Below are 24414 nucleotides of genomic sequence, written 5' to 3'. Positions count from 1 at the left end.
CATGGAGTGTTGTTATCCGCAGGGCTTACATGGAAACGGCAGCGATAGCGTTAATATGGTAATACAACAGCAGGCATCACACTTCCTGCTGCATTACTGATCCAAACTATGTCCTAGGATGTATGATCATGGATCATCTGCAACACCATCAGCTGGATGCGTGACCGTGGGGTCGCACAAGCCGGCCGACACATTTACTGCAAAGGGGCCATGAAATCTCTGATCTCGGACGGAGATCTTGGCCCCTTCCTTCCCCCGTAGCGGCAGCGACTCACCTTCTTTGTGAGAAGTGGAGGCCGTCATCGCCCCCAAACGGCATCAAACTGTCAATTACTGACAATCTGATGCTGTACTGCATCCACTGTCGCAGGCTGATAATGCACATGTGCAGAGAGGGTACCCAGGCCCGGCGCTACCCGCTCAGCGTAGGGATGCAGTGCAGGGAGGCGCTGGGAGGGAGAGGCGCTCACCATGCTTTGCATCCCTTCCCTGCTGCGCCGTCCTGACCCCACTGCTGCTGCTGCTGCCAGCTGCTATGCGGCGCTGGCAGCATGAAAAGCCCAGTCCCACCCACCCCTCACCTGTGTGTCAGTGGACCCCTCACCTGTGTGTCAGTGGCTCGGCTCGGTACATATCAAAGGAGGGGGCGGAGCTACACGGACCGGAATGGGCGGGGCTAAACGGGACAGAGGGGGCGGAGCTACACGGACCAGGCTGCTGCAGTGCTGTAGTGTACTGAGGGAGACAGTGGCTTAGGTAAGTGGAGGGTGACAGAAATGTGTGTGTGTCTGTGTGTGTGTGTATATGGTGGGTGTGTATGTGTGTGTCTATATGTGTGAATTGTGTGTGTGCGCACGTGCTTTATGGACGCTACTACTGGGGGGGTGCATTACGTGTAAGGACGCAACTACAGGGGGGGCATTACATATAATGACGCTACTACTACAGGGGCGGCATTACGTATAAGGACGCCACTACAGGGGGGGCATTACGTATAACGACGCTACTACTACTGGGGGGGCATTACGTATAAGGACGCCACTACAGGGGGGGCATTACGTATAACGACGCTACTACTACTGGGGGGGCATTACGTATTAGGACGCCACTACAGGGGGGGCATTACGTATAACGACGCTACTACTACTGGGGGGGCATCACATGTAAGGACACTACTACTACTGGGGGGGCATTACGTATAAGCACGCTACTACTACTTGGAGTGCACTACGTATAAGGACGCTACTACTACTGGGGGGCATTACGTATAAGGATGCTACTACTACTGGGGGGGGCATTACGTGTAAGGACGCTACTACTACTGGTGGAGGCATTGCGTATAAGGACGCTACTACTACTGGGGAGGCATTATGTATAAGGACGCTAATACTACTGGGGGGGGGCATTACGTATAAGGACGCTACTACTACGGGTGGGGCATTACGTATAAGATAAATAAGATTGTGCTACATTTTGGCGTAATTTTAAATGGGGGTACTATTGTGTTGCCATGCCCCTTGTGAGACCACACCCCTTTTCCTGGCGCGCGCCAAAGGAATATGGGAGGGCGCAAATTTATAGTTTGCAGGGGGGCGCCGAACACCCTAGCACCGGCCCTGAGGGTACCGAACATCTATACTTTGCTGCATGCACCACAAGTACGTCAGAACCTGCATCTGACCCATTGCTTTAATTTATAATGTTCTATGACAATTGCAATTATTATTCTCCGGTCATTAGGGAATGCTGCTACTGCTATTGGTGAATGCTTGTGTTCAGAGGCAATGACGCGTCAGAGTTTCAGCACCTTGTGACATTGGACGAGTCACCTTCACAGCCAATTACAAAAATTTAGATTGCAAGCTCAGTCGGACAGCCAAGCAGTTCCTGACTAATTCGGTCATACAAAAAAAAAATTGTATGACATCTTTTCAGAACAAGCCCCAGCAAGACTCCCCTCCCCCTTACACACTGCACCACACAATGACGTCTACACAACACAAGCACGGCAGCCCCTGGCTCGCACACACAAGCGCACGCACTCTCGCACAAGGACATATATAAATATAACAGTCGTACAATGTAATGCCACAGCTTTGCCATTCTCCCACTCTCTCAAATATAGTAACAGTTAAGTCATTTTTTTTTCTTTTTTAATTAAACTCATTAAGAAGATAAAACAGTGGAGCCTTTGAAAGAGGATGTGAGCCTCGGGCGGGTAAATAATTATCTCCTCCCTCCACCATTCCACTGCTAATATTATTGTAGTTATGAAAATAAGAGCGGATTCCCGAGCTGTCCCGGATACAGGGAGGGTTGGATGGGGGGTGGTGAAAGGTGTCTATTGTTACAGCACATGAAAAAGACTCTCTTTCTGCTCAGGAAGGTGAAACAAAGCCTTTTTATTACGATGTGCAGACAGGCCTGAGGTGGAATTGTGCAGTTCTCTCCTGTTCCTGTTTAAATGATCTGCCAAATGTGCACCGAAATTCTCTTATCCGTAGCAGCACAAGGGCTCAGGAAACGTAGGCTGCAAACGCGCGACATATATATGTCTGCAAACAATTTACAGATTTGTGCCAAGTCCAAGGAAATATATAGACGTGTAAACTGGAAAAAAAAAATCACAGAGGCAAAAAAAAAATATCTATCTTATAGATGGAACAGGCGTTGTTACTATAAGCATTTTGTGTGCGGAACGTATATTCTTAATTCTACAGCCTATCGTGCCATAAAAAATCATTGAGGTGCCTCGTGTCCTAGTATTTTAGTTGTCCACGTCCTTGATATACTTACGACACAGACTGATCCACCCAAACCAGGCCATAGTCCAACCCCAAACATGTAAACTCCTCCTGCTTTGACCTTAAAAGTCAGGACAGTCCCACAAAATCTGGAGTATTAGCAGCTCTGCTCATGTCTAGGCGATGGTGCTTATTCCATCTCAGTGAATAGGCTGAATGAAACTTTCAGCTCACAAAATAGCTGCCTTGGCTGTGTGTAATGATGGGCCCACTTTAAGGAGAAACCTTCGTAAAAGTTACTGTAGCACCATGCTGTTTTAAACCCTTAGTCGCTGAAGCTCAGAGGAAATGCATCCAACTCTTCCTCCTCTTTAAAAGTCGCTGGGGCATTCTCTTACAGATCATTATTTGCAACTGGGCTGCTGCAGAATTTCATGTGTCACTCTGAGCGGGCTGGGACAATTGCTCTACTACAGCACACACCAGCCTCCTTTCCTTCATGGAAACATTAATGTCCTTTAAATATGGAGACAGGTAGACATTTTTTAATGGATTTCAGAGAATCTACTGTATCACTAGAAAATGTCTAAATTAATCTGATGCGTCCTTACAGGCAATGTAACTTTACTTGCGTGTGAGTGTGCGCAATAGCACCTTGTTCAGAGAACTTTATAATATATGAAAGACTTCTTATATATTATAGAATTTTTGTGGCTATTATACACTGTGCCTACAGGACTGCCATCAGAAATTGTGTGGCCAGAGACTACAAAATAATCAGGAACCCTTCCCTTATCTCTACTCTATGGGGGTAATTCAGAGTTGATCATAGCAGCATATTTGTTAGCAGTTGGGCAAAACCATGTGCACTGCAGGTGGGGCAGATGTAACATGTGCAGAGAGAGTTAGATTTAGGTGGGTTATTTTGTTTCTGTGCAGGGTAAATACTAGCTGCTTTATTTGGGTGTAGTATGGTATGTCGGCGGCCGGGATCCCGGCGGCCAGCATACCGGCGGCGCGATCCCGACTGCCGGCATAGCGACAGCTGGGTTTATTCTCCCTCCAGGGGGGTCGTGGACCCCAAGAGGGAGAATAGTTGTCGGTATGCTGGGTGTCGGGATTCCGGCGCCGGTATACTGAGCGCCGGCATCCCAACAGCCGGCATACTAAATACCACCCGCTTTATTTTTACACTGCAATTTAGATTTCAGTTTGAACACACCCCACCCAAATCTAACTCTCTCGCAGATGTTATATCTGCCCCCCCTGCAGTGCACATGGTTTTGCCCAACTGCTAACAAATTTGCTGCTGCGATCAACTCTGAATTACCCCCAATGTTTGTAAACTGTGCATGTATTTTTTATTCTAAGCTTCTTCTTTGGCTGGTCTTTTTGGGAGATATTTAAAAAAACATATTTATCTCAAAAAGATAGAAAATGTGATATGTTCTCTGGAGATAAATATCCCCTCACCGGTGGCAGTTGCGGCGCAGTGCACAATTGGAATAGGGGAGCCACTCCAACTGCCACCCCAAACACTGCCAGATATTGCTGTTCGGGACTCACTGGCAGTTGGTGTGGTTCTCCTGCTTGAATTTTGTCACTGAAGAGGAGATATTTATCTCCAGCTCCATAAATATCACATTTTCCAGATTTTATGAGATAATTATGTTCTGATAAATATCCCCCTTTGTCCTCTCCTCTGCAATGCAATCTTCGCATACTTGGAGCTCTAGGTTGCGGTATTCTGCCATGCTACAGCACTCCACCCACATATAGGTGGATTACTGCGGACCTGCAGGGACGATTCACAGAGGTATGATGCACAGGGAAGGCCTGTTTCTAAGAAGCCCTCCCTGAGCATCGGCCTGCTGTTGTTGCGCAGCCCGGTGCAGCTCTCCAGGTATCTACAGTAGGAGCCAGGGGCGAGTCCTCCTCTCTGTCCTGGCCCAGGGCACCAGTATTGGTAGTCCCCCCTGATGGTGGCCCTGTGTGGCTACCTCCACTTTGTGAGTCCCTGATATTATTGGGTCCCATGACCATCAGTGCTGTCTTAACCAGCCAATCTGCTACCGTCTTATGCCCCTAAAGTATTGTATTGTTAAAGTAGTGTTCATTCTAGCACCCTACACCTTTCAAATCCTGTGCAGTTCCTCTTTCCTGCCTGCGGTGTCGCTCTCTGCTCTGGTGCTTCTCAGCACACACAAATCTGTATCAGAGCACTGAGTAACAGATCAGAGTGTGCTGAGAAGCACCACAGCAGAGAGCGACACCCCAGGCAGGAAAGAGGCACAGGATTTGAAAGGTGCAGGGTGCTAGAATGAACACTATTAAAGGATTATGAGATGAAATACAACTGATGAAAGGGTTTCAGGAACAAGACCGTTAGATTATGTTACAGAGACAAAAACCAGTGTCTCCTGCAGGAATGGCTCTGCAGGAATGCAGTACAATGCCACAGACTTCATGACACATGATGAACCTTAGGACACATTTATGGTAGCAAGGAAAACTTCTTCAATGTGATTGTTATTATACACGTAATAGTATTTTTAGTTGATAACATTTTATTTATATAAAAATGTATACAAGTCACCAGTGAGCCCTGAAGTCTTCCTTGTCCCTTGCTCGTTTCTTTTCCAGCCCAGTATCAGCACTAGTGACCTATAAGTAACAGAGATGGGCAAGTCTCTACATTTCACCAGAACTCCTGCCACAGCCGTTGGTCGTGATATATATAAATATTTGTTTTTACTTTTCTCAAGTACTTTACCCAGCGCATTACAGTGCCCAGTGTGGCCTACAAGCTCTCCTTATATTATTATTAACATTTCATTATATAGCACTAGAAACTCTGCACCACTTTACAACTGGGAACAAACACAGTAATAAAACAAAATGGGAGGAGAGATGTATCAGACCTTGGAGAAAAATAAAGTGGAGTAGTTGACATTTTAAAGACTATGCTCTTTCTTGGTTCCTATCCTACCTATCTAATCGCTCCTTCAGTGTTCGCTTCTCTGAATCTACCACCTCTTCGCTACCTCCCTCAGTTGGAGTACGGCAAGGCTCAGTCTTGGGTCCTCTGCTTTTCTCAATCTATACCTCATCTCTTGGTAAACTAGCTCTTTTGGATTTCAGTATCATCTGTACGCAGATGATACTCAAATCTACCTATTCTGCCCTGATTTGTCCCTATCTGTACTGGGCTGTGTCACTAAATGCCTTTCTGCCATTTCATCTTGGATGACATCTTGCCACCTCAAACTTAATATTTTAAAAACAGAGTTAATTATATTTCCACTAGAGATGAGCGGATTCGGTTTTACTCGGTTTTACTCGGTTCTCAAAACCGAATCTTATTGGCTCACGGATGTCACGTGTTTTGGATAGCCAATAAGATTCGGTTTTGAGAACCAAGTAAAACCGAGTAAAACCGAATCCGCTCATCTCTAATTTCCACCGGCCAATAGTAGGTACCTTCCTGATATCTCTATCACTGTTGAAAACTCGACAATCAACCCTACCCCACAAGCTCGCTGCCTAGGTGTTATCTTTGACTCTGATCTGTCCTTTGTTCCCCACATTCAATCTGTCTCAAAATCATGTTACATGCATCTAAAAAACATATCCAAAATACGACCTTACCTTACACAAGACACTGCTAAAACTCTAATCCATGCTCTCATTATCTCCCGCATTGATTATTGACTCTCACCACTGCAGTCCATTCTGGATGCATCTGAGAGGCTAATCTTCCTCGCTAGACGTTCATCGTCTGCAAATCCACTCTGTCAGTCCCTCCATTGGTTACCTGTATTCTACCATATTAAATATAAAATACTTTTACTAAAATACTTTTACTCACACACAAGGCCATTAACCCACTACACCAACGTACATCACTTCGCTTATCTCAAAATATCTCTCAACCCAACCTCTTCGCTCTTCACAAGATCTGCGTCTCTCATCCACACTCATTACTCGCTCCCACTCACGATTGCAGGACTTTCTTCGGGCTGCACCCACTCTGTGGAATGCCCTACCATGCACAATAAGACTCTCCTCCAGTCTCCAAGCCTTGAAGCGTTCCCTGAAAACTCATCTCTTCAGGCAAGTGTATCAAATTCCAGTACCACCCACATAACGTTCATAAACCTTCCTATCCAATTGCATCCACTCTGCACAGTCCACACATATCCTCACATGTCTTCTCATTCTTCACTTTGCCTTCCTCGCGACCCCGGTTCATCATTGCTGTGTGACCATATCATACAGCCCACCAGGAACCTTTGGAATCTGGTGGACGACTATGCAATAGATAGCACCTATACTTGTGTATCCATGACTATTTCCCTATAGACTGTAAGCTTGCGAGCAGGGCCTTCCTACCTCTATGACTGTTTGTTATTACCCAGTTTTGTTATATCATTGTTAACTCCAATTGTAAAGCGCAACAGAATTTGCTGCGCTATATAAGAAACGTTAATAAATAATAATAAATAATATGCTAGATAAATTACAGTCCACTGTAGCTTGATACATCTCTCCCTGGATGTTAACAGGTTAGAGCAGTGATGGAACTACCACCGAAGTAGCCCGTGCGACTGCTATGGGGCCTGGTGGTAGAAGGGCCTGGCAATGCTAGCGGCTCCTCCCCTGCTCAGCAGACCATGCATGGGGCAGGCCAATGCACAATGAAGCCTTATTTAGGTTTTCACATCTCAGACTTATAGCTGGAGGGTGATTTTACATCATCCACACAGCCCCCCAGCTCATGTTGCAAACCTCGAGTGGGGGACTGTCATATACTATTAGATCACTGAAACTCCATGCACAAATTTTGCAATGTGGCCTGACAACGGAGTGATACACCCCCAGATAAAAAGACCCAATACCAAATATTACAATTAGTTTTTTAAACATTTTTTGCAACTGTGGAACATCTGAGATGTTGCAGGAATTAGCCTGAGAAGAGGCACAAAACCTGGTCAGAAATTTGCTACGTCCCAAAGAATTTACTCCGGTAGGACATTTTTCTTAGTGAATTGATTTATGCACAGAAGAGATGGGTGGAAGGGGTGGGGGTGGGGTGGGGGGATTGTATGGTAAATTTGAAAAAAAAAAAAAAGGAGACAGTTCTTAAATATTTATGGGAAAAAGGTCTCCTAGGAAACAGCCTCTTTAATTCCTCATTAGCTAAAACAAATGTTAACAATATCCAAAAGGGGTGGTCTTCAGTATGCCGGAGGTCGGGCTCCCGGCGACCAGCATACCGGCGCCGGGAGCCCGACAGCCGGCATACCGACACTTATTCTCCATCGTGGGGGTCCACGACCCCCATGGAGGGAGAATAAAATAGTGTGGCGCGCGTAGCGTGGCGAGCGCAGCCAGCCCGCAAGGGGCTCATTTGCGCTCGCCACACTGTCGGTAAGCCGGCGGCCGGCCTCCCGGCGCCGGTATGCTGGTCGCCGGGTGGCCGGCCGCCGGCAGATCGTAGTGAACCCATCCAAAAGGCCTTTGCTGAATGAATATTACAATTCACGCGTTCAATACGATCTAGTAAGATTATTTTCGGTCATTAGCCAATATGACTCTTCCCCACCAGGAGGCAGCAGATGACCTGGTTGGTCACATGGATAATATTTACTAAAAAAAGGGAATTGGCTGGCTTGGCTGTAAATTAATAACGTGGCTGCCATTTTGCCGTTTCTCACATTATTGACATGAAGGCTGCAAAATGATTGCACCTGAGACACAAAGGGGCACAGCGTGTACATGAGATTTGGAAATTGCAATGGTTCTGCAGATGTGACCTAACTGCGCACAACGGTTGGGCAGTGCCAGAAGGTTGTGCGGTCACACAGAAGGCTGCGCAGAATGTAACACCAGTTTTAATAGTAAATTGTGTACACATTTGTGTGACTTGAACCAAAAGCGTAAAGAAATAAAAATATTCCCTTTTCCTGCTAAATAATCTGTGTACTATTTAACGTATCTGTTCATTCTTGTATGATCCGTGAGTGGTCAGTATTATAGTCTAGATTCAGTTTAGAGACATATTTTATATTTGCACAGCATTCAGAGATCATTAAAGAGCTGATTGTTTAGTAATAAAATAAATATATTTGATGAGGTTCTGCAATTACTGTACACATATTCAATTGGGGCAAATGATTGGCTGGTGCATATCAATTTGCACTTATCACTGCTTTATCACTTCTCCAGGCTTAATACATCTGCCCCAATGTACCTACTATTTCTCTGTCCCTCCGGGACAGAATATACAGAAGGATGTAATATATCGTCGGAGGTGCGGGATCTCGGACGACTTTGGATGTTTTTTTTTAAAAGGGTAAACACTTACAAGGCAAAACCACGCCTTGTAACTTAGTGATTGCCACTTTAAAGAAAAAGGCCAAGGTCCACCGGGATCCCGCACCTCTGCCGATTCCGGTCTCCCACATCCCACAGATAGTGTCTTGGAGAATTCACAAAGGGGAGACACAGGTGGTCACTTTGGGAAGTCGGCCAAATGAAATCATTGTGGCCATACCCCTTGCGGCACAATGCGACAATCACAGCATCCCACAAAACACACATCCAATATAATAGCCTTCAGTGTTTGATTTGTAAAAATGTTAACACATTTTAATAACTCATTAAACATTATTTTAATAGTATTTGGCTAGAAAAATGAAAACACTAATCTGAAGGTGAACCATGCAAAAGGGGCACCTCAAACACAAATGGCAAACCTAAGACACAATGGGGAAGAGATATAGGGGTATATTCAATTGAGGTCGAAAGCTGCCGTCTGTCGAAAAGACGTCAGTTTTCGACTTTTTCTAGGACGGAAGGGGTTCCGACCTATTCAATCTACCCCCAAATTATTCTGCAAGTCGAGGAATTCGACTTGTCAAAAAGCACGTGGATCGGCGGAATAGCTGCCGATCCGCGTGCTTCTGTAAAAAATGCGACCATCTCAGTTCGACTTAAAAAAAAGTCAAACTGAGATGAGGGACCTGAGAGGAGGAGAGGGGGGAGGGCCGCGGGCAGACGCTGGAGAGCCGCGGGCAGACGGTGGACAGCAGCGCTACAGCATAGCACTGCAGGAGGATGTGGCACAGCCGCCGCTCACGGCAGCGTCCACCCGGCTCCATCAAGTGAGGTCCCGCTTGCTGGAGCCAGGTGGACGCTGCCGTGAGGTCTTGCGGCTGTGACACATCCTCCTGCAGCGCTCCTGCCCCCCGTCTCCCCGCGGCTGTTCCCCGTCTCCCCGCTGGTCTCCCCCCTCTCCGGTCCCTCATCTCAATTCGACTTTTTTAAAGTCAAATTGAGATGGGCATTGAATAGCCCAAGTCGGATCCATTCCGACAAATGAATGTCGGAATGGATCCGACTTCAATTGAATATACCCCATAAAGTGTAGAGAGATAAAGTATCAACTAATCTACTCCTGCCATGTTACAGACATGTTTGAAAAAATGGCAGTTAAGAGCTGATTGGTTGGTACTGTGGGAGAGACTTACTAAGAGAGTGATAAAGCTGAGAGAGCTAAAGTACCAGCCAATCAGCTCATAGCTGTCCTTTTTCAAACACAGCCTGTAACATGGCAGTTATGAGCTGATTGGCTGGTACTTTATCTCTTTCCACTTTCTCTCTATCCAATTTTTTTATAAATCTCCACCAAACGTCCATTTTTCTATATCGTATCCAGTGCTTTTCAGCAGCCTCATAAATTGTATGGATGTTGTGAACGCAGTGCCTTGCCTGTAGAGTCTTAGAATTGGAACTTTCTATTACACTTTCATGGCAGAGTGAGATAACCTAGATCAGACTCATGCAAAAACTATCTTGCCTCTAGGGAGAAAATAACACATAGGCAGTGAAAAACAAGCAGTGTCGGACTGGGGCATGAAGGGCTCACCGGGGGAATGCAGTGATAGGGGCCCATACTTTGGGGTGTGGCCAACCCCCACAGAGGCTTGAAATACACAACAGACTTGTGCAGTGTAATGCAACATATCTACCATGTATAATACAAGTGCACAGTCTGGAACCTGATCCCTAGAGGAAGGTGTGGGCCCCCAGGCAGTGGGGTACCACCGGTGGTTTCCCCTGTACCCCTGTGGGCCAGTCCGACCCTGAAAACAAGCAATGCTGGGCTCTGAATTACACATAGGTCAACACTAGGAAAAATGGACAGCAAAGTAGACAAGAGTGGGACAGTTCACCAGCTCCCTGCACTACACTATTCTCCGGAATCCGACCTCAAAGCGTTAGGAGTACAAAGCGGCTCCCATTTTACTGTGTGAGACCTGAGAAACTAGAGACCTCCCTTTCGGTTCATTGTGGTTGTGGCAGCTCATTTGCTCCAGATTCAGGGATTACAGTGGTAAAATCTCCTGCTCCATAGCTAATGAGCTGATGCCGAATTGATACCATTTTTATATGTGGAACTCAGCCCCCAGGAGGCCTAGCTTGGAGTTGACCCATCTCTGAATCAATGTGGATACCACTGCCATGGTATTATCCTATCCAACTTAAGTCCATTAAACAGCTCTGTTGTACTCCTACAATAATCCTATACTTGATCTATGTGGGCCATCATGCATAACCACTGGCTCTAGTTGTGGGGATTGGGGAGGGGGGGGGGGGGGGGATTTGGTTTATAAAGGAAATATAATCTAATAGTGTTGAGTACAATGATCCCTAAAATCATCTCTTCTGCACCATGCACCAATCTGCATTCTGAATCAGTCTCAGTCACCATGCCTTTCTACTAAGGTCTGGCAGTCATCCTCCTCTGATTGTCGATGTAGATATTTTCGCCAATATTTGAATTAAAAATGGATGGCATTCTGGATCTAGAACAGTGATTCTGGATCTAGAACAGTGCAACAATCATGTAATTTTATGGGACACTTCTAAAGCAGTGCTTCAGGGTCCTATTATCACATATTAGGCCAAGAGAGACCATGAGTCATTATCATACACTAGGTGCTTCATCGCACCCTACGGGCGCTCTTCACACTGTCGCAAGGGGCTACGCCCCCTTAACCCTTGCATGCCTTTCTGGGGTTCAATATTTGTATTATATGGAGTACTACCTTCATTCCTTTGTTAGTGGTTAAATATTGCACAATGAAAGGGCGTGCAATGGTGAAGGAGACGCAGCCCCTTGCGACGGCGTGAACAGCACCTGCAGGGCACAATGTACAGAATGTAGCGGGTGCGGGGGGGACTGCGGATGGGGGAGGGTGTCTGTAGATGATGCTAGTGGGGGGGAGGGCGGATGCGGGGGGGGGGGCCCGGATAGGGAAGGGTCGGGAGGTGCTGCGGGTGGGGAAGGGGCAGAGGAGTGGGGGCTGCAGATGGGGGAGGGGTTCGGAGGCGCTGCAGGTGGTGGAGGGGTGGGTGTAGGGGTGCCAAGGGTGGGGGAGAGGTGGGTGAGGGGGGGGGACCGTGGATGGAGGAGGGTGTCTGCAGATGCTGCGGGTGGAGGGGGGGCAGGTGTGGGGGGAGACATATATGGGGGGTGGATGGTGGAGGGGGTCTGGAGGTGCTGTGGGTGGTGGAGGGGTGGGGGAGTGGGCCCCTCCACCACCCAACCAGGGGTAGGGGGTCTGGAGGCACAGCGTGTGGGGGAGGGGTGGAGTGCCGCATGTGGTGGAGGAGAAGGTGCGGAGGTGTGGTGCATTGGGGAGGGGTCTGGAGGCGCTGCGGGTACTGTACCTGCCAAAAAGGTAGTTGGAGGGTATGCAGTAACAGGGCCAGGACAGGGGTGACAGGGTCAGAACAGGGGTGACAGGCCCAGAACAGGGGCGACGGGGCCAGGACAGAAATGCCAGGGACAGGATAGGGGTGATAGGGCCAGGGTAGGGGCGGCAGGACCAGGACAGGGGTGACAGGGCAAGCACAGAGGTGACAGGGCCAGGATAGGAGTGACAGGGCTAGGATAAGGGTGACAGGGCCAGGATAAGGGTGAAAGGGCCAGGATAAGGGTTACAGGGCAAGGCCAGGGGTGACAGGGACATGACAGAACACAGGGCACGGGAGAGATTGGTATTAGGGACAAAACAGTGGTGACAGACAGATGTGTCTTACCGGAGTCACTGCTGCTGGCTGCTGCTGTTCCACTGCTGCTGGTGGAGACTTGGCATGGCTGACTCTCTCAGGCTGGTGTCCTGCTTCCTCTGCCCGCCCGCATCCCTTCCCCCACTCCTCAGTCACACAGCGCGGACCTCGCTCGGCTGCCGGGCACTGTGGTAAAGGGAGACTGGGAGTCACTGGTTAGCCCCCAGGAGACGCTGCGGCTGGAGGGAGGAGGGGGTCGGAGCCTGCAAGCAGCGCAGACTTCTGCAGCGCTGCCCGCCGGCTAAAGTGTGAGAAGGAGCTGGGCGTACCTCTCTGTGGGCGGAAGCGCTGCAGTTAGCGGTCGGGTTGCCGGGGCTGGAGATAACAGAGGCAGTACGCAACCTGCACAGCGGCAGGTGCCCCACAAAACTGCAGCTAAGAAGCGTGGAGTGTGCCAGAAAGTGAGGCTCCTGAGTATGCTGTTGTGGGAGGTCGAGCACACAGTGAGCCAGTGCCTGTCTGTCTGTACGGCATACCCCCTCACACACCCCCATACCTCCCAACTGTCCCGATTTTTGCGGGACTGTCCTATTTTTTTGGGTCTGTCCCGCTGTCCCACCCGCGGGCCGCAGTGTCCCGCGGTGGGGAGGCAGTTGGAAAGCCCCTGTACTCGCTGTTCTGCTTTAGTGGAGACAGAGGGAGAGGGGTCATCAGGGGGTACGGATAAAGATGGGGGTCCGGCAGCAGACCCGGATTAAGGGGGGGGGCAGGGGGTACATACCGTGGGCCCCACAGTTTTAGTAGCTCTATCAAAGCTCTGAAGCTCCCCCGTCCTACCAGCAGCAGCATTGTGCTATAGTCAGCACACGCTGCTGCGTGTTGGCAGGTCTGTGGTGTTGCAGGGAGGCAGCAGCCTCCCTGCTTTCTTCTACCTGTGCGGGTGTGTAGGGGGGCGCGACCACCCGCTCTGGATTTACCCCTAACTGAGAGGCCAAAATCCCATTTAAAAAAAACTATTTCCGGAAATTGCATAAGGGGCGTGACCACGCATCCCGCCATTAGGCCACGCCCTCAAACCCCCAGCAGGCACAACAATGAATTAGGGCCCCCCTGTCTCAAGTGCCCTGGGCCCCCTGGACTCATAATCCGCCCCTGGGGGCATGCCAGCAGCTCACAGAGCGCTGGGCATGCCCACTCACTGACGAAAACGGGGCGGGGCTCGCGATCGCGGGTCCTCTGCAAAGCCACGCCCCATTTTCGTTGACCACGCCCCCTTTTTGCCGCGCATGTGTCCCTTTTTCTGCCTGAAGAAAGCTGGGAGGTATGCACCCCTGCCTGTGCCATGCCCATACCATCTGCTTCTGCTCCTAGTCTCCTATAGATTTGCTCAGATCTGTGACTCATTTGACTAACTCTGCCCAGTGTTGTGACTCCGCCCAGCGTTAGCAAATGAAGCACAAAGTCACAGATCTGGGCTAATATATAGGAGATGAAGTCTCCAGTGTCAACCTTCAGAATAATAGTCCCCATAAAACCCATATGGTCTCTGGCCCATATGGGTTTTATAGGGACTATTACAAAATTGTAGAATTCAACATAGGCCCTTTCTTGATTACTCTTTCCCAAGGTATTGATAAACATCCCCTTCCTGTTTTGTTTTTTTACCACCCATACAATATTAATTCTAAAACGTAACAAAACCCCAGAGCTGGTCTCTTCGTACAGACATTATTAAATCTAGAACTTTAAAATTCTAGCCAAAATAACGGCCAATCAACAATAATCAATTGTGCCCAACCCCCTTGGATCCACTCATAATAGGTTCTCTGGGAAGAGCATTGCTCTTGCAGCAATTACCTTATCATCAATACACAGGAAGGTGGACTTGGATATATTGTTGAGCTTACTTGCGGAAAAGGTGTTTGACACAGTAATGTGGCCCTATCTGCCAAGAATCATTGAGGTCAGGGCCTGGAAACAAACCTTTCCTCCATGTTGTTTACTTTTATATAATTGTGTGATACCCCAAGAAACACTTTTCTTATTAATAGCCTACATATACCCCTATAACCATGGCCAGGGGTGTCTGATTCTGGGTTTCGGATGTCTTCTGACTAGTGTTAGAGATGCTGGTCCTCTGGGTATTGTTATACTGAAGCTGGGAGGCCGGAGATAGTGCTTTCCCATAGAATGAATTTGCCCTTGGTGGTTACAGGAATATGGGCAGAACTAGTACCAGGAGGTTGACGAGACCCAGAACCCAGACCCACTGGTGGTCTTCAAAAGGAAGCCCCACGAGGAACTTTGGGCTGCGCTGCACCCAGTGAGTCAGTCGCGACCCCCTGCCTGGGTTTCCTGATCTAGATGTTCGGGAAAGGTTTGCTTTAGGCTGGGGGTCTGACCAGCTGGAATCAAACTGGAATTCTGGCCAAGATGGTACCGGGATGATGACACTGGATCCGGACTATGGTGCTGACCAGGCTGGTACCGCAATGATGACACTGGATCTGGACTGGTGTGGAACAGGACTGGAACCAGACTGGAGTGCAACCATACTGGACCTGGATTGGAGTGTAACTTGACTAGAACCTGACTGAAGTGCAACCGTACTGGAGCCGTACTGGAGTGTAACCAGACTGGAACCGGGATGGAGTGCAACCGGACTGGAGTGTAACTGGACTGGAACCAGACTGGAGCATAAATGGACTGGAATCAGACTGGGGTTTTGGAGTAAAGCTTGTGTTGCAGGAGTCTCACTAAGGGAACATAGCTACGATACTCACACTGCTGTGTGACTATGGAACTGGCACCAGAGTCCTGTGAAGCAGGAAGCTTTATATCCTCAACTTGATCCGGATTGGCTGCAGGAATCAGCTGACTCACAACCTGACCAGGATCAGGCTGATCCTGGTCAGGTGACCTGAAGCAAGATGGTGCCATCCACACCACATGTACCAACAGACTAGAGCCACAGGAAACACCACAGCAGCATGACACAGTCTCCCCTCTGCCCTGTTCCCTGCCACCGAGCACCTCCGGGAACAGTGTCATGGCCGAGCAGAGCGCTCGCCGCTGGGACGAGCGCGCCCGCACAGTGGGCCAGACAGGTAAATGCCAAGGTCTAGGCCGGAACTCGCTGGTAGCTGTGACCTGGGGAAAGATGTAAGGTTGTCCCTTCTCCACAGTATTGTTTCATATTGCCTTAGAACCCTTGCTAGAATCCTTCAAACTTTGGATCTTTCATGGAATTAACCTTGGCTCATAAGAAGTCAAGCTGATGGTGTTTGTGGGTGACTTGCTTTTATATATATCATATCTGGACCTCAGCACTCTCTGCACAACACATTGAATACATTTACAGAGTTTGTCATGCTTTATGGCTCCCCAGTTACACCTTCTTGGAGTTAACATTTGCGTCTCTCTTGGCTAAAATACTTAGGGAACTACTGAAGTATGTCTCATTAAATACAAACACACCATATATGTTCAATATGAGTCGGTTGATTACAAGTACCCTAAGTGAATTTTTTTACTAGAAACATCAAAGAATATTTGGGATGAGCCCACTTAATTAAAATAATTACGTTCCCAAAGCTTATATATCCTTATTTATTACTTATTTGACTATACCAGAAATGTTATATATACTCCATATTTGTGAACTGTTTTAAAGTGATTTCATTATCCAGCATATGGCTAATTATACTAGTAACTAGTCGTTCTTTAGTCTCACATTCCGTTACATTAAATATTTGACACAATATTAAAATTTTCTATGTAACCTGAATTAATAACTCATATTCGCTTTGATCCCTTGTCTATGTCAATTGACAACCTTAAAGACAAGAATATTGCTGTGCATAGGAAAAAAAAGCTTTCCAATGATCACAGGGTTTATTTTAAATATATCTTCTAAAAAAAAGTAACATGCGATATAAGTTTAAAGCAAGTAGATGCCTGTATTTAAACATTTCAAAAACTAGCTTTAAATTGAAAATTGTATTTCAATTCAGCTTCCAGTTCCACTATTTGAACAAAAAAAGAAATAAAATAAAGGTATTTTTTTATAAAAATAAACAAATAGAAAAATAATTTATTTATACAAAATAAGGCAATATTAGATACAAGTTATATTGCATCTTTCCTTTTCTTCCCCTCAAAAAATAATAAATAGCCTCATTCATTTAAAAAAAAAAGTTTCAGACTATAATAAATAATTTATTGCAGCACTAAATTATTAGTTTTTTCTTCAGCTTCTCCCATTGGAATTTTGAATTTACGACCCGATGCATTACCATCGATTCTCATCTAACGGAACGACAACAGAAGAAATAAAGAACGTTCCATTTCTCCCAAGACTTCTCACCTCCCGTTAGCTTAGCATCTCTGCGGGGAGAATTCTGCCCGGAACCCTTGCAAACAGGAAATTTAAAAGGTCCTATAACAGATGTAATTAGTTCAAACCAATATATTCAAGAAAGTCCCTTTAAAAAGCCAGATGAGCGCCGGAAATTTTTCGGGTTTTGTGTTTTGGTTTTGGGTTCGGTTCCGCGGCCGTGTTTTGGGTTCGACCGCGTTTTGGCAAAACCTCACCGAATTTTTTTTGTCGGATTCGGGTGTGTTTTGGATTCGGGTGTTTTTTTCCAAAAAACCTAAAAAACAGCTTAAATCATAGAATTTGGCGGTCATTTTGATCCCAAAGTATTATTAACCTCAAAAACCATAATTTCCACTCATTTTCAGTCTATTCTGAATACCTCACACCTCACAATATTATTTTTAGTCCTAAAATTTGCACCGAGGTCGCTGTGTGAGTAAGATAAGCGACCCTAGTGGCCGACACAAACACCGGGCCCATCTAGGAGTGGCACTGCAGTGTCACGCAGGATGGCCCTTCCAAAAAACCCTCCCCAAACAGCACATGACGCAAAGAAAAAAAGAGGCGCAATGAGGTAGCTGTGTGAGTAAGATTAGCGACCCTAGTGGCCGACACAAACACCGGGCCCATCTAGGAGTGGCACTGCAGTGTCACGCAGGATGTCCCTTCCAAAAAACCCTCCCCAAACAGCACATGACGCAAAGAAAAAAAGAGGCGCAATGAGGTAGCGGTGTGAGTAAGATAAGCGACCCTAGTGGCCGACACAAACACCGGGCCCATCTAGGAGTGTCACTGCAGTGTCACGCAGGATGTCCCTTCCAAAAAACCCTCCCCAAACAGCACATGACGCAAAGAAAAAAAGAGGCGCAATGAGGTAGCTGTGTGAGTAAGATAAGCGACCCTAGTGGCCGACACAAACACCGGGCCCATCTAGGAGTGGCACTGCAGTGTCACGCAGGATGTCCCTTCCAAAAAACCCTCCCCAAACAGCACATGACGCAAAGAAAAAGAAAAGAAAAAAGAGGTGCAAGATGGAATTGTCCTTGGGCCCTCCCACCCACCCTTATGTTGTATAAACAAAACAGGACATGCACACTTTAACCAACCCATCATTTCAGTGACAGGGTCTGCCACACGACTGTGACTGATATGACTGGTTGGTTTGGACCCCCCCAAAAAAGAAGCAATTAATCTCTCCTTGCACAAACTGGCTCTACAGAGGCAAGATGTCCACCTCATCATCACCCTCCGATATATCACCGTGTACATCCCCCTCCTCACAGATTATCAATTCGTCCCCACTGGAATCCACCATCTCAGCTCCCTGTGTACTTTGTGGAGGCAATTGCTGCTGGTCAATGTCTCCGCGGAGGAATTGATTATAATTAATTTTAATGAACATCATCTTCTCCACATTTTCTGGATGTAACCTCGTACGCCGATTGCTGACAAGGTGAGTGGCGGCACTAAACACTCTTTCGGAGTACACACTTGTGGGAGGGCAACTTCGGTAGAATAAAGCCAGTTTGTGCAAGGGCCTCCAAATTGCCTCTTTTTCCTGCCAGTATAAGTACGGACTGTGTGACGTGCCTACTTGGATGCGGTCACTCATATAATCCTCCACCATTCTATCAATGTTGAGAGAATCATATGCAGTGACAGTAGACGACATGTCCGTAATCGTTGTCAGGTCCTTCAGTCCGGACCAGATGTCAGCATCAGCAGTCGCTCCAGACTGCCCTGCATCACCGCCAGCGGGTGGGCTCGGAATTCTGAGCCTTTTCCTCGCACCCCCAGTTGCGGGAGAATGTGAAGGAGGAGATGTTGACAGGTCGCGTTCCGCTTGACTTGACAATTTTGTCACCAGCAGGTCTTTCAACCCCAGCAGACTTGTGTCTGCCGGAAAGAGAGATCCAAGGTAGGCTTTAAATCTAGGATCGAGCACGGTGGCCAAAATGTAGTGCTCTGATTTCAACAGATTGACCACCCGTGAATCCTTGTTAAGCGAATTAAGGGCTCCATCCACAAGTCCCACATGCCTAGCGGAATCGCTCCGTGTTAGCTCCTCCTTCAATGTCTCCAGCTTCTTCTGCAAAAGCCTGATGAGGGGAATGACCTGACTCAGGCTGGCAGTGTCTGAACTGACTTCACGTGTGGCAAGTTCAAAGGGCATCAGAACCTTGCACAACGTTGAAATCATTCTCCACTGCGCTTGAGACAGGTGCATTCCACCTACTATATCGTGCTCAATTGTATAGGCTTGAATGGCCTTTTGCTGCTCGTCCAACCTCTGAAGCATATAGAGGGTTGAATTCCACCTCGTTACCACTTCTTGCTTCAGATGATGGCAGGGCAGGTTCAGTAGTTTTTGGTGGTGCTCCAGTCTTCTGTACGTGGTGCCTGTACGCCGAAAGTGTCCCGCAATTCTTCTGGCCACCGACAGCATCTCTTGCACGCCCCTGTCGTTTTTTAAAAAATTCTGCACCACCAAATTCAAGGTATGTGCAAAACATGGGACGTGCTGGAATTTGCCCATATTTAATGCACACACAATATTGCTGGCGTTGTCCGATGCCACAAATCCACAGGAGAGTCCAATTGGGGTAAGCCATTCCGCGATGATCTTCCTCAGTTGCCGTAAGAGGTTTTCAGCTGTGAGCGTATTCTGGAAAGCGGTGATACAAAGCGTAGCCTGCCTAGGAAAGAGTTGGCGTTTGCGAGATGCTGCTACTGGTGCCGCCGCTGCTGTTCTTGCGGCGGGAGTCCATACATCTACCCAGTGGGCTGTCACAGTCATATAGTCCTGACCCTGCCCTGCTCCACTTGTCCACATGTCCGTGGTTAAGTGGACATTGGGTACAACTGCATTTTTTAGGACACTGGTGAGTCTTTTTCTGACGTCCGTGTACATTCTCGGTATCGCCTGCCTAGAGAAGTGGAACCTAGATGGTATTTGGTAACGGGGGCACACTGCCTCAATAAATTGTCTAGTTCCCTGTGAACTAACGGCGGATACCGGACGCACGTCTAACACCAACATAGTTGTCAAGGCCTCAGTTATCAGCTTTGCAGCAGGATGACTGCTGTGATATTTCATCTTCCTCGCAAAGGACTGTTGAACAGTCAATTGCTTACTGGAAGTAGTACAAGTGGGCTTACGACTTCCCCTCTGGGATGACCATCGACTCCCAGCAGCAACAACAGCAGCGCCAGCAGCAGTAGGCGTTACACGCAAGGATGCATCGGAGGAATCCCAGGCAGGAGAGGACTCGTCAGAATTGCCAGTGACATTGCCTGCAGGACTATTGGCATTCCTGGGGAAGGAGGAAATTGACACTGAGGGAGTTGGTGGGGTGGTTTGCGTGAGCTTGGTTACAAGAGGAAGGGATTTACTGGTCAGTGGACTGCTTCCGCTGTCACCCAAAGTTTTTGAACTTGTCACTGACTTATTATGAATGCGCTGCAGGTGACGTATAAGGGAGGATGTTCCGAGGTGGTTAACGTCCTTACCCCTACTTATTACAGCTTGACAAAGGGAACACACGGCTTGACACCTGTTGTCCGCATTTCTGGTGAAATACTTCCACACCGAAGAGCTGATTTTTTTGGTATTTTCACCAGGCATGTCAACGGCCATATTCCTACCACGGACAACAGGTGTCTCCCCGGGTGCCTGACTTAAACAAACCACCTCACCATCAGAATCCTCCTGGTCAATTTCCTCCCCAGCGCCAGCAACACCCATATCCTCCTCATCCTGGTGTACTTCAACACTGACATCTTCAATCTGACTATCAGGAACTGGACTGCGGGTGCTCCTTCCATCACTTGCAGGGGGCGTGCAAATGGTGGAAGGCGCATGCTCTTCACGTCCAGTGTTGGGAAGGTCAGGCATCGCAACCGACACAATTGGAGTCGGACTCTCCTTGTGGATTTGGGATTTCGAAGAACGCACAGTTCTTTGCGGTGCTACTGCTTTTGCCAGCTTTAGTCTTTTCATTTTTCTAGCGAGAGGCTGAGTGCTTCCATCCTCATGTGAAGCTGAACCACTAGCCATGAACATAGGCCAGGGCCTCAGCCGTTCCTTGCCACTCCGTGTGGTAAATGGCATATTGGCAAGTTTACGCTTCTCCTCCGACAATTTTATTTTAGGTTTTGGAGTCCTTTTTTTACTGATATTTGGTGTTTTGGATTTGACATGCTCTGTACTATGATATTGGGCATCGGCCTTGGCAGACGACGTTGCTGGCATTTCATCGTCTCGGCCATGACTAGTGGCAGCAGCTTCAGCACGAGGTGGAAGTGGATCTTGATCTTTCCCTAATTTTGGAACCTCAACATTTTTGTTCTCCATATTTTAATAGGCACAACTAAAAGGCACTTCAGGTAAACAATGGAGATGGATGGATTGGATACTAGTATACAATTATGGACGGGCTGCCGAGTGCCGACACAGAGGTAGCCACAGCCGTGAACTACCGCACTGTACTGTGTCTGCTGCTAATATATAGACTGGTTGATAAAGAGATAGTATACTCGTAACTAGTATGTATGTATAAAGAAAGAAAAAAAAACCACGGTTAGGTGGTATATACAATTATGGACGGGCTGCCGAGTGCCGACACAGAGGTAGCCACAGCCGTGAACTACCGCACTGTACTGTGTCTGCTGCTAATATATAGACTGGTTGATAAAGAGATAGTATACTCGTAACTAGTATGTATGTATAAAAACAGAAAAAAAAACCACGGTTAGGTGGTATATACAATTATGGACGGGCTGCCGAGTGCCGACACAGAGGTAGCCACAGCCGTGAACTACCGCACTGTACTGTGTCTGCTGCTAATATAGACTGGTTGATAAAGAGATAGTATACTCGTAACTAGTATGTATGTATAAAGAAAGAAAAAAAAACCACGGTTAGGTGGTATATACAATTATGGACGGGCTGCCGAGTGCCGACACAGAGGTAGCCACAGCCGTGAACTACCGCACTGTACTGTGTCTGCTGCTAATATAGACTGGTTGATAAAGAGATAGTATACTCGTAACTAGTATGACTATAAAGAAAGAAAAAAAAACCACGGTTAGGTGGTATATACAATTATGGACGGGCTGCCGAGTGCCGACACAGAGGTAGCCACAGCCGTGAACTACCGCACTGTACTGTGTCTGCTGCTAATATATAGACTGGTTGATAAAGAGATAGTATACTCGTAACTAGTATGTATGTATAAAGAAAGAAAAAAAAACCACGGTTAGGTGGTATATACAATTATGGACGGGCTGCCGAGTGCCGACACAGAGGTAGCCACAGCCGTGAACTACCGCACTGTACTGTGTCTGCTGCTAATATAGACTGGTTGATAAAGAGATAGTATACTCGTAACTAGTATGACTATAAAGAAAGAAAAAAAAACCACGGTTAGGTGGTATATACAATTATGGACGGGCTGCCGAGTGCCGACACAGAGGTAGCCACAGCCGTGAACTACCGCACTGTACTGTGTCTGCTGCTAATATATAGACTGGTTGATAAAGAGATAGTATACTCGTAACTAGTATGTATGTATAAAGAAAGAAAAAAAAACCACGGTTAGGTGGTATATACAATTATGGACGGGCTGCCGAGTGCCGACACAGAGGTAGCCACAGCCGTGAACTACCGCACTGTACTGTGTCTGCTGCTAATATATAGACTGGTTGATAAAGAGATAGTATACTCGTAACTAGTATGTATGTATAAAGAAAGAAAAAAAAACCACGGTTAGGTGGTATATACAATTATGGACGGGCTGCCGAGTGCCGACACAGAGGTAGCCACAGCCGTGAACTACCGCACTGTACTGTGTCTGCTGCTAATATAGACTGGTTGATAAAGAGATAGTATACTCGTAACTAGTATGACTATAAAGAAAGAAAAAAAAACCACGGTTAGGTGGTATATACAATTATGGACGGGCTGCCGAGTGCCGACACAGAGGTAGCCACAGCCGTGAACTACCGCACTGTACTGTGTCTGCTGCTAATATAGACTGGTTGATAAAGAGATAGTATACTACTAATATTATATATACTGGTGGTCAGGTCACTGGTCACTAGTCACACTGGCAGTGGCACTCCTGCAGCAAAAGTGTGCACTGTTTAATTTTAATATAATATTATGTACTCCTGGCTCCTGCTATAACCTATAACTGGCACTGCAGTGCTCCCCAGTCTCCCCCACAATTATAAGCTGTGTGAGCTGAGCACAGTCAGATATATATATACATTGATGCAGCACACTGGGCTGAGCAGTGCACACAGATATGGTATGTGACTGAGTCACTGTGTGTATCGTTTTTTTCAGGCAGAGAACGGATATATTAAATAAAACAAACAACTGCACTGTCTGGTGGTCACTGTGGTCGTCAGTCACTAAACTCTGCACTCTCTTCTACAGTATCACAGCCTCAGGTCAATCTCTCTCTCTCTCTCTCAACCCTAATCTAAATGGAGAGGACGCCAGCCACGTCCTCTCCCTATCAATCTCAATGCACGTGTGAAAATGGCGGCGACGCGCGGCTCCTTATATAGAATCCGAGTCTCGCGAGAATCCGACAGCGTCAGGATGACGTTCGGGCGCGCTCGGGTTAACCGAGCAAGGCGGGAGGATCCGAGTCTGCTCGGACCCGTGAAAAAAACATGAAGTTCGTGCGGGTTCGGATTCAGAGAAACCGAACCCGCTCATCTCTACTTTATAGTACAGTGCAGCACCCGGCTCCTGTCACTGAGCAGAAGTCGTCACTTTGGTGTCAGCCCTCAGCGGGTGACTCCCGGGTGTGGGCCGCACCCTCCTTGTGACGCCACTGATTCCAGCATGCCCTAGTAGCAAACTGTGACTGAGCATGCTGAGATGTGTAGTTCAACAACGGCTGGAATGCCTTCCCCCTGATCTAGATGGCGGCAACAGAGCAGGTGTCGCAGTGGTATGAGTAAATAGTCTTCCCCATACTTTTTTGAAAGGCAGTGTGACTAACTGTATGCGTGTGTATTTGCTGCAGAAGAATGTTGATGTATAAAGAAAGAGCCCTAATGCTGACCAAAACTCCCTTTTTCACCCTTTGATGAATCAGCCTCTTAGTAGGATTCCTCCAATGAGCTTATACACTGTCACAGTGCTACAATAAGAACCAAGTGTTATAATTTTGCACCAGGCCTGTGCATAGCAGA

Source organism: Pseudophryne corroboree, chromosome 6, assembly GCF_028390025.1.
Source record: "Pseudophryne corroboree isolate aPseCor3 chromosome 6, aPseCor3.hap2, whole genome shotgun sequence".
Lineage (NCBI taxonomy): Eukaryota > Metazoa > Chordata > Amphibia > Anura > Myobatrachidae > Pseudophryne > Pseudophryne corroboree.
This window is presented reverse-complemented; position numbering follows the sequence as displayed.